At 38.1% G+C, this 14,971-nt stretch overlaps 1 protein-coding gene across 4 annotated transcripts in view; it reads right to left on the bottom strand.

Annotated features, from left to right (window-relative positions):
- The window catches only part of LOC115897719 (chromobox protein homolog 3-like), a 685,812-nt gene that overhangs the window by 325,698 nt on the left and 345,143 nt on the right, over positions 1-14,971 (bottom strand). For all 4 annotated transcript variants that reach the window (XR_004057498.1, XR_004057500.1, XR_004057499.1 and 1 more), the window contains one exon: positions 8,136-8,241. The gene's annotated coding sequence lies outside the window, so the exon portion shown is untranslated. The remainder of the gene's footprint in view (positions 1-8,135; positions 8,242-14,971) is intronic.

Genomic DNA, 14,971 nt, shown 5'->3' with positions numbered 1-14,971 from the left:
CAAAGCTGCAGATTCATGCTGGTCAAGTATTACTTCCATCTTCTTTCATGAGTACAGAATGACTTCAAGCACCTTAAAGGGTCAGTGTTTCCCTGACCTGCATGAAACAATTTTAATCTTGCGTATCCTGCAGGAGCTGAGGTCCTACTATCACCACTCACTGCAGACTCACAGCCCAGCACATCTGAGACTTCAGTCTTACACATGGATTTTAGGTTTCAGTTCCGTTTCTGGTCCCCAGAGTCCTCTCTTGTTTCTGAGTTTATTTAGATTGTTTTTGTTGGCTATTTATATGTCATTGTTGTGTGTTTGGAGTGGAGGAGATGCATTATGTTCCTAATTTACCGCAGAAAACTTGGCTACAAGTTCATGATGTTTAATTTTTCTGAAAAAAAATCTAGTATTTCATTAATTGCTTTATTCCCATGCCTTCCTTAAAGGCTACACGCTACCTTCCTCACCTATCTAAATATTGTTTTGAGGAACTTAAAAAGAATAAGCAGGAAAAGGGAAACAACAGCCAGTAGGAAACAAGTAGAGCGGTAAGTATGAAACTAGCCATGAAAGTGATCTGATAACTTGCATATTTAATATTTTTCTCTAGGACATTGAGTTCCATTCATACACATACTCTGGGAGACCCTATTGTCTCTGGAGCCTGCCAATTGGAACATTAACATGATAATATAATATTTACTGCTTGTTCCTAATTGCATGTCTTTGAAGAAATTGGAACACTGCATAGGAACATCACTGTTTATTCCTCTAGCATACAGATGGGACGGTTTAACTTGTCCTTTCTAAGAACTCTCTGGTGAGAATGCACACCCTCCAGCTGTGTCTGTCATGTCCTACTCATTAGCTGGGGAAGTATGTGCACCAGGGGTAGGGTATGGGTCAGATGAGGACTTCCCCAGAACAGCTTTATATTCCTTAGGCTGAAATTTAGGCCCTGAGAAAGACCACACATCTTTTCCTCAAATCATTGTTAGACACAAGTAGGACAATACCTTGAATTTAATTTATTTATCAACCTTTGACTACATCAAAGCCCTTTGCTCCATGTTCTTATTCTTTCTTCCCTTTCGTTATTGTCCTCCCACCTTCTCTGTTTAAACTGATCATTGGGCTGTCTACTGATTGTAGAGAAAAACCGTTATTTCCCCCCTGAACTACTACAAAGTCCCCAGAAATAGCCTGCCTACTTAAGTCAATTTGTTTTCTCAAATATTTTTAAATATTTTTTTAAAATTCAAAAATGTGTTTAAATGCAGTGATATTTGCAGATGGTTAAAAATGAAATGGTACTGAAACATATACAATGAAAGGCACTATTCCCTAGCCCCACTGCACCTCTTCTCAAGACTTCTCTACAGAAACAATTTCTATCTTCAATGCTTTTGGTGGTTATTTCAATGACTCTAAATATAGTGCCTTATAAAAACATAATTCAGCTGGGCGTGGTGGCTCACGCCTGTAATCCCAGCACTTTGGGAGGCTGAGGCAGGTGGATCATGAGGTCAGGAGATCGACACCATCCTGGCTAACACGGTGAAACCCTGTCTCTATTAAAAATACAAAAAAATTAGTTGGGTGTGGTGGCGGGCGCCTGTAGTCCCAGTTACTCGGGAGACAGTGAGACTGCGTCTCAAAAAAAAAAAAAAAAAAAAAAAGAAAAAGAAACCATAATTCAACTGAGCATTATCATTTCACTATTGACATTTTGCCTTGATTGATGGTTGAGCCACCTTCCTGTCTCCTCTTCTCTCATTCTAGTTACATCACTAATCTCACTTCCACCAAACGGCACTCTTCAATCCTTGCTGCTTTATCTGTTCACTGTAGGTCAGCAATGTCCAGTAGAACTCTCTGTAATAATGGAAATGTACCTATCCCTTCTTTTCAGTATGGTAACTACTACCTCCAGGTGAATATTTAGCACTTGGAATTTGTGTGACTTAGGAAAAACAGAATTTGAAATTGTACTTAATTTTAATTAATTTAAATTTAAGTAGACACATGTGGCTAATAGTAGCTGCATTGTGCAGTGTAGCTACAACTGTCTCTTAACCATGGTTTTGTTGGATGAAAAGATTAGCTGTCTTCATTTCTTCTCACCTCTCCTCCCCCTTTCATCTCACAACCTTCATTATCTGTACCTTTACATTTCTATTGCCCAAATCAGAACTACTAATGTGCTATCCATAAGTATAGTTAAATCTCCCATGGTATGTCGAAAGTCAGTCCTAATGCAGAACATTTAGAAACTATATTTACATTATTACAAATTTACTTTCTTTCATAGCTTTCTTCATAATTTTAAATTTTTTGTTGATTTGTCTCTCTTGCTGAATTATACATCTAATGAAAGTGAGCATGTTGTCCACCTTGTTCAATATTATACCTTCAGAGCCCAACAGACTATCAGAAAAATAGATGTTTTGTGAATGTTGAATGGTTGATCATGTCTTACTTATTCTTGTTCAGATATTTTAGTGCACCTTAATAGAAAGAATCAGTAAATGCTCCTTGAGTGAATTAGTGTTAATAGAAAATATTTTCATTGTAATTTAGGGAAACTGTTACTCCATAACACATTCTATTTTTGTCTCTATATACATAATCTATGATGGTGTTTCCAAATGATCTCTCTTGGAAATTCCTCTATTACTCATATATAACAATGAAAATAATCTAAAGAATCTAATAATTCAGGTTGTTATTTTTTGTGTGGTACACGATATAATTTTAAGTAAACATTTTATTTTTATGGTTAGGAAACTATTATATTATAAATCTCATTTTAATAACTGCTTAGTGATAGAGATAATATGTAGACTTTTAAATTAACAAGTAATACATATTCTTTAAATAAATTTTGTAATATAAAATGTGATTTGATGTTATATATTTTTTAATGACATAATTGTTTATTTGAATTTGGGGTGAAAGTACATGTAAATATATTGAAATTTAACAATGTGTTAAAGGATCAAAATTAGGGGGAAATAATTTCATGTTTCTTTAAATTGTTTGCATTCTACACTTTGAAAATCCATTCGAGATATATAGATATAGATATGCATGTTTTTATATGTACAAACTCATGCAATTTTCCTTTCAAATGTTAAGAAAACACACAAACATACACACACATACCTACATACATGCATATAATTTTCCCTTCAAATGTTAAGATAAAGGCCTTTCAAGATTTCAAGATGACATTTGTAGGTAATTCTTAGTAACTAATTGGTACAAGAACAGATAGTCTTTATTACTAATAAGAAATCAATGTTTTTAAATTATTGCTGTAATTGCTTTTTACCCAGCATTTTATTTTGAAATTCCAGATGTGCTATATAGGGATTTTTTTTTTTTTTAGCAGAGAAATAAAAATTACAACCTTGGTGAATAGAAATGTGTATAGATGTTCATAGTTATCATTTTTCCACTTTATTCATTAACTATATTTGGACATCATAATTCCATTTGCTTTCCTGTATTTACTCATGCTTTATGACTAACAGTCATAATGTTTAAAATCATTGAGGGCTAATAAGCTGAGAAAAGCGATAAACAGTTTGAGCTGTGAATGGGTTATAAAGCTCTCTTCCCTGATCACCACTGACTACTGCCCATACACAATACACAGTCAGACCTCCTAAGCTACAATATTAAAAATGCCAAAATAATTACTTATTGATATAAAAATCGAAAGTGGTGCCATTATTAAAAATGTAAACCTCCTGGAACATCTTTTCAAATGCTTGGGGGTTTCTGAATCATAAGTGGGAACTACCATGTCATGGTATTCCGTGATTGATTTACAAACTAACTCCTTTATTCATTATATATGAATGATACCATGAAAGAGACAATTCTACAGCATGAGATTTAACAAACCAAATCCTGATACAGTACATAACTGGATTGGATCTGCATGTTTACCTATGTACTCTGGGATTTGTCTTTTATGAGTTACCAGTTCAGAGACTAACTCATTTTTGATTGTATAGGATGTTAGGATCTCAGTTGGCATTCACAGTTAAATCATGCACTTTCAGGAACTGGGAGCATTTTGATCCAGAGTCACAATCATTCGTTTCTTATCTTCATCCCTATGGTATGTGTGTTCTGAAGTTTAAGTGACAGATGGCAGCTGGTACCAGATATTATATTTTAAATATGATTAGCTCTTTGTGAACTGCTGGTTTGCACTAAGCAGATCCCTCAGAGGTTCGGGGACACTGTCAGGTTATGCTAATATGTTGCCCACACAATTAGGCAGACAACTCATTTTCATATAAACTGACTTGTCATCAACTGAAAACTCAACAGCAGGTTTGACTGAAGATTTGTTTCAGGGTAGGCATAACATTCCACCTTCTTCTCATGGGTCCTTCTTGTCTCAGGTTCTTGTCTTGTACATGGAACCACACTGCACAGCACCCTGGCCATTTCTGCCCCACACAAACAATGCCTATCTTTGGATTTCTTTCCTTTCAGAATTATCTGAACTTCATTACCCTGGGACACTCGTCCCTTGGGTCGCTATGTGTTCTCAACAAGCAGTGCTGTGACAAGTCAAATTTGCTAGGAAGATAATGGATAATAGCATCCATTGGCACTACTATATCTAAAACATTGCGTCCCTGGTTACCGAATTTCATTCTGGTGGCAGGTAAGGGACATGAAGGTTTGGATCCTGGTGTATTCCCTGGTACTGACAACACTATTGTAAATACTCTATTCCCCCCATGAATAGGGCCAGTCAATCTTACATAAGTTCCTACAGTAGAAGTGGCAAATTTAACACATCAGCTCTGACTTACTGTGGCTGCTACCCTAAGTATTCTGAGCCTATGTCATGCTGTTTAGGAAAAGTGCTGTCAGCAGTATCTGAGCGTGGGGAGGGAGAGATCACTTGCCAAACTTTGAACTTTCTGTTCTAAATAGTGTCGTTAAATACGTGTCATAATTTTGTTCATATAGTACAGTCTACATTTGTTAAAGCCGTGTTGCCTTTGAAACTGACATGTAATGATCCTTCTGGGAATTTAATAGCTAAATTCATTACTGTTTGGTCCATAATGGGCGTTTCCACTCTATTTATAATAAACAACATCAGTGCAACTTTTTTTCAAGAGGAAGGTGTGATGGAGAGGATAAGTGACAATATTGATGATGATTATTTGTCAGGTAAACTCCCTTTAGATGAAACATCATGAAAAAGTTTGTAACAGTACCATCCAGTCAAAGCTGTCTTTAAGGTCTGGCCCAGACACGAGCAATAGCCATGAAATTCATGTTTGCTCACATACTTTGGTCACCATTGCTCTTTGCCCATCTAATGAAGAGCAGATGCAGAGAAAGCACGGCTTGATTTCAATCATAGTTTAGGATCCATTCTACTGATATTATTTGGTGTTGGATTTTAATTGGATAGTGGCAAATGATCTGGTAAAGAAAGATTCTCTCAGTCTGAATATTTATCTAAGTGGCAAAAATCTGTCACTTTTCTGCTCTTTCTGCTAAAATGTAACTGCTCAGTTTCTTCATTCTCTTTTCTTCCAATATGTGTTACAAACCAAATCCTGATACAGTACCTAACTGAAGAATATAGGCAGTTTTAAAGTCTTCACTTTTTGACTTGGGATTGGATCTGCATGTTCACCTATGTGCTGTGGGATTTGTCTTTTATGAGTTACCAGTTCAGAGACCAGTTCATCTTTGATTGTATAGGCAGTTATACATTCGACCTTACTTTAATATTACCAGGAAATAACTTCTGTGTTTTGACTGAATCAGTGATATATATACAGACGTAATAATCAGAAGGCAAACCACAAAGCAACTTACTTTAAAAGGATAATCTAGATACCAAATCTAAGAAATCATTTGGGAATCTGAACACTAGGACACCAGGTCAAAAACCATACAATTCTCCTGATTCTGTCTTCCTAAATCAGTCTGCAAGGGCTAACGTCTGATTTGCCTTCTTGAGCCCTACTTCCATCAGTGTGGAAAATCTTAGCAACATATTAGGACAACGGTTCAATGCATATCCCATGCCGTACAGAAAGGGGGAGCATCTAAATGTATCCTAGGGAATAAAACTGGTAAAGGATATGCTTTGACTCTGCTGTCTCCTTTAGAGCCCCCGCCCCCATCAATAAATCCATTTTCTCTTCGATAAGTCTGAGAAATTCCCAGAGAAATGTCATGGTTTCTGTTGAGGCTGAAAGACCTTACAGGTCTGCGAAGGACATAAGATATAATCCTTAACTCTCAAAGAAGGTTGAATAGCATCCCCCCAAGATTCATGTCCACCTGGAAACTCAGAATGTGACCTTATTTGGAAATAAGGTATTTGTAATCAATTAAGGATGAAGATGAGATCATACTAGAATTAAGGTAGATCCTAAGACCAAAGATTAATATCTTTGTTAAAAAAAAATGTAGAGCCCATGCACAGAATAAGGTCATGTGAAAACAGAAACAAACATTGTACAGATGCAGCTGTAAGAAACACCAAGGGTTCCCGGTGGCCACCAGAAAAGTTAGGAAAAGGCAAAGAAGGAGTATTTCCTAGAACCTGTAGAGGGAGGCTGACCCTGCCCATAACTTGATTTTGGATTTCTAGTCTCCAGAATCCTTAAAGAATAAATTTCTGTGGTTTTAAGTTTATGATAACTTATGGTAGCCCTGGGAAACTAACAAGATTATCTGGTTGGAGTCTCCCTCCCCTGGATCTTGGGACCCTGCTTTCATCCAACTTCCCACCTACCTTTCCAGCCGCTCCTCATTTTCTTCTGCCATTCCTTTTCCTCTGCCCACAGCTTAAATGGTGGCACTCCTCAGAATTCTGTCCTTGGATTTTCTCATTATGCATTCCCTGGGTAATCTTATCCAATCTCATAGTTTTAACTCCACTTCTCAGCTCACACACGTAAAGCAACAATCAGACCTCTCTTGAGAATGACTTTTCATGTCTTATTAGATATCAAAAACTAATGTCAAAAATACATACTCAAAACTAAACTCATTTTTAAACTCCCTTTCTATTCTTTATTATTCTCCTTTACTTCTCCTTCTACCCCTCACCCTTTATTTCCTATTTATTTTCATGCATCATTTTTGATCCAATGACAAATTGCAAAAGTCAAAAACCTGAGTCTTCCAAGGAATCCCTATCCCCCACTTCCTGCTTATTGCCAGTGTTTTAGCAAGCTGTTTGTTTTATTATTTTAAACTCCCCTGAATCAACTATTTTCCTAGATCAGGTCCTTAGCAATTTTGTCTTATCTGCTTGGGGTAGTTTTCCATCAATCTAACTGCTCTCTAAACCATCCCATAATGCTGCAGTTGTCACCATATTTCTAAAATCTAACTACGATAGAGTATTTCCTTGCTTAGAGTCCTTCAAGGGTTCTCAATTACCCACAGGTTCAAACTCCTTAGAATGGCTTGGCCATCTTCATGTCCCACTATTTCCCCATCTTCTAATTGGACTGTGCTCACATCGAACAGCCTTCCATTCTCCGAATGTGCACTGGACTTTCAAACATCCCCAGGCCCCTGTTAGTTCTGTTCTAGGTTTTTGAAATGCCCTTCCTCTTTCACATGTTTATTTGGCTTCTTCCTATTTCTTCCAGACTCTTGATGTCTCCCAGAAGGCTTCACTTCCCCATTCCACTGTGAATGCCCCTCTCCTGGGTTACCACAGCTCCCTACACAAGCCCTTACCTCCCTTCCTTGCTATTGGTCATTTCTGGGCTACAAGTTTCACCAGACTATGAGGTCCATGAGATAGAGACAGTGATCAATTTATAGTCAGTGAATATTTTAGAAATAATGAGAAATAAGGAAAATATATTCAAATATTTAACATACAGTAGTCTATGTGTCAATGTAATCATAATATAATAATAAGTTTAAGTGAACCATCAAAAGTTGCTGGACTGGAATAAAGACTGGGAGAAGGTGAGACTTGAGGTGGGCTTTGAAGAAACAGTAGGACTTAAATAAGTAGCTTGTGATATTCTGGACAAAATAAATAGGAAGAGTGAATTTGGCATTAGAATTCCATAAGCTGATGGATTTCAACTGCAATTGGCAGATAGTCTCTTTACCTTGACACTGGCGACTTTGAAGTGACAGGCTGGTATGATCTAATGTAGTTGTTAAGTCCATGAATGAAAGTGTTGTTCTTGGAGTGCTTCTGGTTATGGAAGATGTCTGAAAAAGGTAAAATAAGAAAAGAAAATTAAAAAAAAAAAAAACCAGTCTTCCCAGTGAGGCGATGTTCAGAAGAGCCAGACTCTTAGCTCATGGTTTCAGATGCAACATGGATTTACATGGGACATTTAAGTTACTCCTTAGCATATTAAATTGCTTCTTCTATGAACCATGGAAAATGAAAACCAATTAGGATCAGCTGGGAAAGGGAGTTGGGTTGGGATAAGGACTTGGGAATTTCCTCTTGTGGTTTAACTCTCGTCTCAAAATGGCATTACTGCAGGTTTGAGCATCCAATTTCATACTTTATTTTCTACATTAAGCATCAAATGGAGCAACATTTTAATTCCTTTGGATAAAACTGACAATACCTCTGGGTGTTTGCTGTTGCTTCTCCCACAAAAAAAGCTGCACTGGGGAGCAAGCATGTTGAAAGGGCTCTTATGGATGACCTACTGCATGCCCTTGAAAGATGCACAATGTGAAAAATGTGAAATTGTTTCAGATTCCTCTCAAGTAACAATATAATTTAATCATACTTATTCTCATCTAATACAAAGCCCTTCTTGCTGAATAAAGTTCTAGCAAGGCCTTAAGGATGTAAGATATAAACAAAGATGAAAGCACTTATCATAAAATTTGCATTTTATACATGGTAGAATCAGATGACTACATGAGAAGAGAAATAGCAACTTATTTCAATCCTGCCAACTTCTCTTAAGTTCTGTTCCCAACAAACACACTTTATAAGGATTTCCATGAATGGGCCAAGGAATATCAGACGACATAACTTTCAACAAGGTGAGTGAACACAGGCTAAGGGGTGAAGCAAAAATGTTTTTTCTTCATTTCTCTTTCAATGTTTTTTCTTCCTGGGAAACAGCTAGGCCTTCTATTTTTTTTTAAGACCACATACAGATTATCTATATAAGAATTCAGTAGTTCTCATATTTATTATAAACAATAGAATCTACAAGGATTTCACCTTGTCCATTAGTCAACTTTGTAAGTCATCTTTGTCTTTGATTTTCCAATAAGAATCCATTAAAAATCAATTCAGGCTGGACGCTGTGGCTCACGCCTGTAATTCCAGCACTGTGGGAGGCCGAGACAGGCGGATCATGAGGTCAAGAGATTGAGACCATCCTGGCCAACACGGTGAAAACCCGTCTCTACTAAAAACACAAAAATTAGCTGGGCATGGTGGCAGATGCCTGTAATCCCAGCTACTCCTGAGGCCAAGGCAGGAGAATCGCTTAAACCCGGGAAGTAGAGTTTACAGTGAGCTGAGATACTGCACTCCAGCCTGGTGACAGAGCAAGACTCTGTATCAAATAAAATAAATAAATAAATAAATATCAATTCAGCGGGCCTCAAAGGAAATATCTAATATAGTCTTTGATCTGATGGAATTTGGGGAGAAATATTTGATATGTCCCAAGGAAACCAGTAGAGGCAGAGTTAATTTCAGCTTCCCAGATATTAAATGTTTCCCACCAAATATAACATGTTTCTCCCAGATATAAAATGTTTCTCACCAAAACAATAATTTTGCCCCTGATGAAGGAATCTGTTGTATGTTCAATACGTCTGCATCTATGGGTGATTGTTATTTTATGGTTTCAAAATGTTTCCCCCTAACATGTCAGTGTCACATCTTACCACTCTTCAATGATACTCAGGTACCTCCCCTTCCTTGAAACCTCTTGACTACCACTATGTCAGCCCCTGCTTATTCTTCCATAGTACTGATTAGCTGCACCACACATTTTAGTATAATCTGGGATGCCCAGTGGTCAAACCTCTAGGTCATTCTAGTGCATAAATTATTATTCCGATTTTACAAACAAAGAAAATGGTCTTAAACATCTCTCAAACCTAAGTTAGAAAATCAAATGCTGAAGAAGCATTAGGACTTTCAGTGGTCACACTATTAGGCCTTTCATGGAGAGGAGATTTTGACATTTTCCTTCATTTTAATAAAAACAATCAAATTGTTTAAATCTCCATAAAATAAAAAAGCAGAACTCATAATAACATTTGTGCTGTATTAGAGTCTTTTGTTTTCATGCAGAAAATGTATTTTCCACTGTATCATGTGAGAAGAAGGTCACTATCTAGCAAAGCCCAGGTTGCTGGCAGTATCTTGATTTCTGATTTTTTTAACCATTGGGAGTGGGTGGAGGAAACTCCAGATTAGTGTAGGATCAATCACGGCTGTTGAGACCACAAAACCTTGGTGACTGTTACTGTTTTAATTAAAAGTCTGAACACATTACATGGAGCAAAGAAACAGAAAGTTTTAGAAAAGGGAGCAAAGAAAATCAACTCCATATATTAATGCATTCTCAATATATAAAGCTTTGGTTTTTGTTTATTTTTCTTCTCTGGAAACATAAGGGCCATTTAATAAATGATCACTAAGATGATTTATACAAACAACTACCTACAGACCACTAAGTATCTACTACAATGACATCTCCTCATTCCTTTATAACATCATAAAAGGATGTATATCCATTGGACAAATACAAATGTTACTGTAGTGAAGATGTGAAGGAGAGCCTCAGACATACTAACTTTTTCCTTTTTGGCATAAATCAACACATAACATTCCTATAAATTTGTAAGCTTTGGGGGCAAAAATCATATTTTTACTTTTGGGAGCTTTTTGTAGTGGGAGACAGAAATAAATCTAAGAAAGAAAAATTGGGAAAAGACTTGAAAAACAGAAATTGACTATATTATCACCTAACATAGGTAAAACCATTTTTGTTGGTTGAAGCTAACAAAAGCATTACACAGTTTATTCATAAAATGATCATGCCCTGGAAGGGACACAATAATATTTGGAAAGTTTATCTGTGGAAAGAATTTTTGACCCACTCAGAATAAAAATTGCACTGTAGGACAAGTTTATGCTCTGCCAGGAAGTGAAGCAAACATGTGAGCTAGAGTGAGTTGAGGTGGGAAGACAAACTGCTTTAGTTATTTTCTTTTTAAATACTGAAGTGTATTCTGGTGGAGTTTATCTTTTTCATCTTGAGTGGTAACACCAAGGTTTGGTGAATGTACGTAAAGATATAGATACACACATAAATATGCATTTGTGTGATTCAGCTACCAGCTATGATGTGCTAGAGAGTGGAGCTATGAATACAATGAGGAAACCCCCACAAGAGCGATCCTAAGTGAGGGAAAAAAAAAACACACACTAACACAAAAACACATAAGGTGGATAAAGATACAGGAAGGGTGAGGCACAGGGGCTCACGCCTGTAATCCCAGCACTTTGGGAGGCTAAGGCAGGCAGATCACAAGGTCAGGAGTTCGAGACCAGTGTGACCAACATGGTGAAACCCCGTCTATACTAAAAATAGAAAAATTAGCTGGGTGGGGTGGTGCGCACCTGTAATCCCAGCTACTCAGGAGGTTGAGGTGGGAGAATCGCTTGAACCTGGGATGCAGAGGTTGTGGTGAGCCAAGATTGCGCCATTGCACTCCACTCTAGGTGACAGAGGGAGACTCTGTCTCAAAAAAAAAAAAAAAAAAAAAAAGAGATGCAGGAGGATACTCATGGTGTCAAGGTGACCCAGTTCCTGTTAGGTACCTAAGGGAACAAGAGTTATCTGGGAACCAGGTCTAAATGAGCAGAAGAAAAAGAATCCCTAGCATTGCTGACCACTTTGATCCTAGGTTCTGAAAAGTTGGCTAGTCCCCATTTTCCCATTTTATAAATGGAAAGGCATGAAGACTTCAATGTCTGTGGTTTCCCAACATTTCTCCTTTCTGAAGAAGGAGCCAGACCTGCCAGGAAGTTATTGAGTTGGTCCAATGACCTATTAAAATGCAATCTTTTTTTAGAGCCCTTTAAAAGGTGACAGAGAAATCAAGGTTACCAAAAGCATAGATTATAAATGCCACAAATGGAGTCACTCTCCAGATCTCATGAAAGCCAGAGCCTATAAAGTGGGGATGCCAAGATGCCGGCCCCCAGGTGTGAACTGATTTCCTAAGAGCACTGGGGAGTACATTAGGGAAGAATTTTGTCTGGATTTGGAGCCTTTGAGACTAGAACTACAAATTTGTCTAGATCCTTTACAGACTTTAGGGGTTTACACGCTACAATATGTAACTTCCTGTTTCTACAGGAAAGAAATTCTTTTAACAGGGCTAATAAAGTGAGCTCCTAATGAGGCCTCTCAGACATCAAATAGGCAGAGTAAACCGCTTTGATGATGTAAGTGTGAGGGGATCAGAAACATCTCCTGCCCTGACAAAAAAACGCTTCCTTTCAAAGCCAGGAGAGCTGAAAATTGAAGAGCAAACCACACTTTGCCAAAGCCAAGATATCTGGAACAAGACTTTGAAGATATGAAAAGATTAAGGAAAGTCTCATTAGGAACCTGCCAGAAGCCTTTGTGCCTTCCCTGACTGCTTCCCAGAGACATTGTAGTTTCAACATCATCCACCACCACACCCTGCTTTCTTCAATAGCCTCATCTAAAAAAAAAAAAAAAAAAAAAAAAAAAAAACTGTTCCAAAAACACTTCTCCAATAGCAAAGGGATCATGAGCAAATTCTTAACCCTTAAAAGTTTGTGGAGCCTTTGTAACCCTTTGTGAATCTTCCCATAATGTGCATACATTGATCGTTGCACCTTCAGAAGTCATCATTTCAAGTTAGGAGTTACGAGTTTAACACAGTTAAAGATTTCATAGTCAAGAAGATTTCATTTCAATATTAAGAATTTCTAGCAACCAGAGTTGTTTTTAGTGGGGCCGAGGGCAAGTTATTTCAGAAGGCAGTGAGTGTTCCAGCTCTGGAACTGAGGCTCAGGGACAACCTAAAAGGAATAACACAGGTCCTGTGTTATTTTTTTAGTATGCATTATGTTACATTCAAATAAATTGGCAGATGTATTTAACAACCTCTGCAATTCCTTCCTACACTAATATTCTATTATGAATAAATGAAGATAAAGCAGACCACCTTTAATGTTTAATAAGAAGAGATTCATTCCTCAAAAAGGGATTTAGATATTACAGGTGTCTTTGTACAACAGCCTTCCTAGGAATGAGTTTCTGTCTACACAGATCTACCACCTGGTCTAGCCCTTTAAACAATAAACTTTGTTCTAAGTAAATAACCTCCCTTGAGAAGATCTGAAACTCCATTTTATAGTTTCAGTTTTTTGAAACTTGAAGTCTCTCTGACCTCTGCAGTCTTTTTTAAGCGGAGATACGCTGTAGAGGCATTAGAGATGTGCCATTCCTAGGTAAGGTAGGAGCCAGAAGACATTTAGGTAAATCTGTGCAGCAAGGTTTCTCAACCTCAGTGTTACTGATATTTTGATGTAGGGACTGTCTTGTGCATGCAGGATGTTTAGCAGAACCCCTGGCCCCTACCCACTAGATGCTAATGGCACCTCACCTAGTCAGGGCAACCAGAAATGGTTCTAGGAAATGTCAAATGTCCCCTGGGTGGCAAAACTGCCCCCTGTTGAGAATCATTGCTGCTATAAAGGGCCAGAGAGTAGAGGCGGGTAGAGATGGTAGAGGAGGACCTGCATTCTGGAGGTGATGACATCCAAAGGAGGGAGGATCAATTTCACAATACTTCTATGGGATCAGGCCTGCTTACAGAGAGACCTTCTCCTCACTCATGCTTCCTGCATCTTCCTGTACCAGGAAAATAAGTTTTTTTAGATGTCTCAGAAACTCATCAGGAACCAGTAGAACAACTTTATCTACATATATCTCTCCTATAAATATAAAGCAAGGGAAGGGGCTTCCCTGTTGATGTAACTGGCTAATTGCACAGGGCAGGCAGTCTGAACAGCAGCTGAAACTCTTGAACAGAAGCCAAAGCTTCAGCACACACGCAGGAGTTCCTCCTCCGAGAAACCTCGGCTCTGTGTCAAGGTCTTGCAGCTGGTGGGATCAGGCTCACCAGGTTCTTTAGGATAACCTTTACTTCTCTCTGAAATGATTTTTCATGTGAATCACACGTACAAAACATCTGCACAGTCACACCTCAGTTACTGTTTGATTGAGTCACTGGGGTATCTTGGTCCATTCGGACTGCTATTAACAAAATACTATAAGCTGGGTAGGTTACAAGTCACAGACATTTATTTTTCACAGTTCTACAAGCTGGGAAGTTCAAAATCAAGGCCCTGGAAGATTCAGTGTCTGGTGAGGGTCCCTTTCCTAGATGGCCATCTTTCCAATACAACCTCACATGATGGAAGGGGTGAAGGGTGTCTCTGGGGATTCTTTTATAAGGGCACTAATCTCTTATGAGCTAGTCAAAGCCCTCATGACCTAGTCACCTCCCAAAGTTCCCACTCCTAATACCATCATCTTGGGGGTGAAGATTTTAACATATGAATCTGAGGGGCCCATAAACATTCAGATCATAGCATGGGGATTATAGCCTACCCAAGATGACACCTAAATTGACACCTGCAGCGTTCCAGAAGTTACTCCCCAGGCTCTGGAGTCTAGCCCAGGACATTCTTCTGTCATCTCATTTCAGCCTTGCCATAGGCCTTGATCTTGAACTCCCCAGCTTTCAGAAGCATGAGAAATAAACTTTGGATTCTGCCCCTGGCATCTGTTGCGTGACATTTCCCTATCATGGCCAAGCATAAGGTCCAGCTCCCTCAGAAGCATTTTCATGGATTTAAGAGCATCTTTGGAAGGTTCTGGATGGACATTTTTCCAAT

The sequence above is a fragment of the Rhinopithecus roxellana genome, chromosome 5 (assembly GCF_007565055.1).
Source record: "Rhinopithecus roxellana isolate Shanxi Qingling chromosome 5, ASM756505v1, whole genome shotgun sequence".
Classification (NCBI taxonomy): Eukaryota; Metazoa; Chordata; class Mammalia; order Primates; family Cercopithecidae; genus Rhinopithecus; species Rhinopithecus roxellana.
Note: the sequence above shows the minus strand (reverse complement) of the source record. Positions and strands in the feature narration are given on the sequence as shown.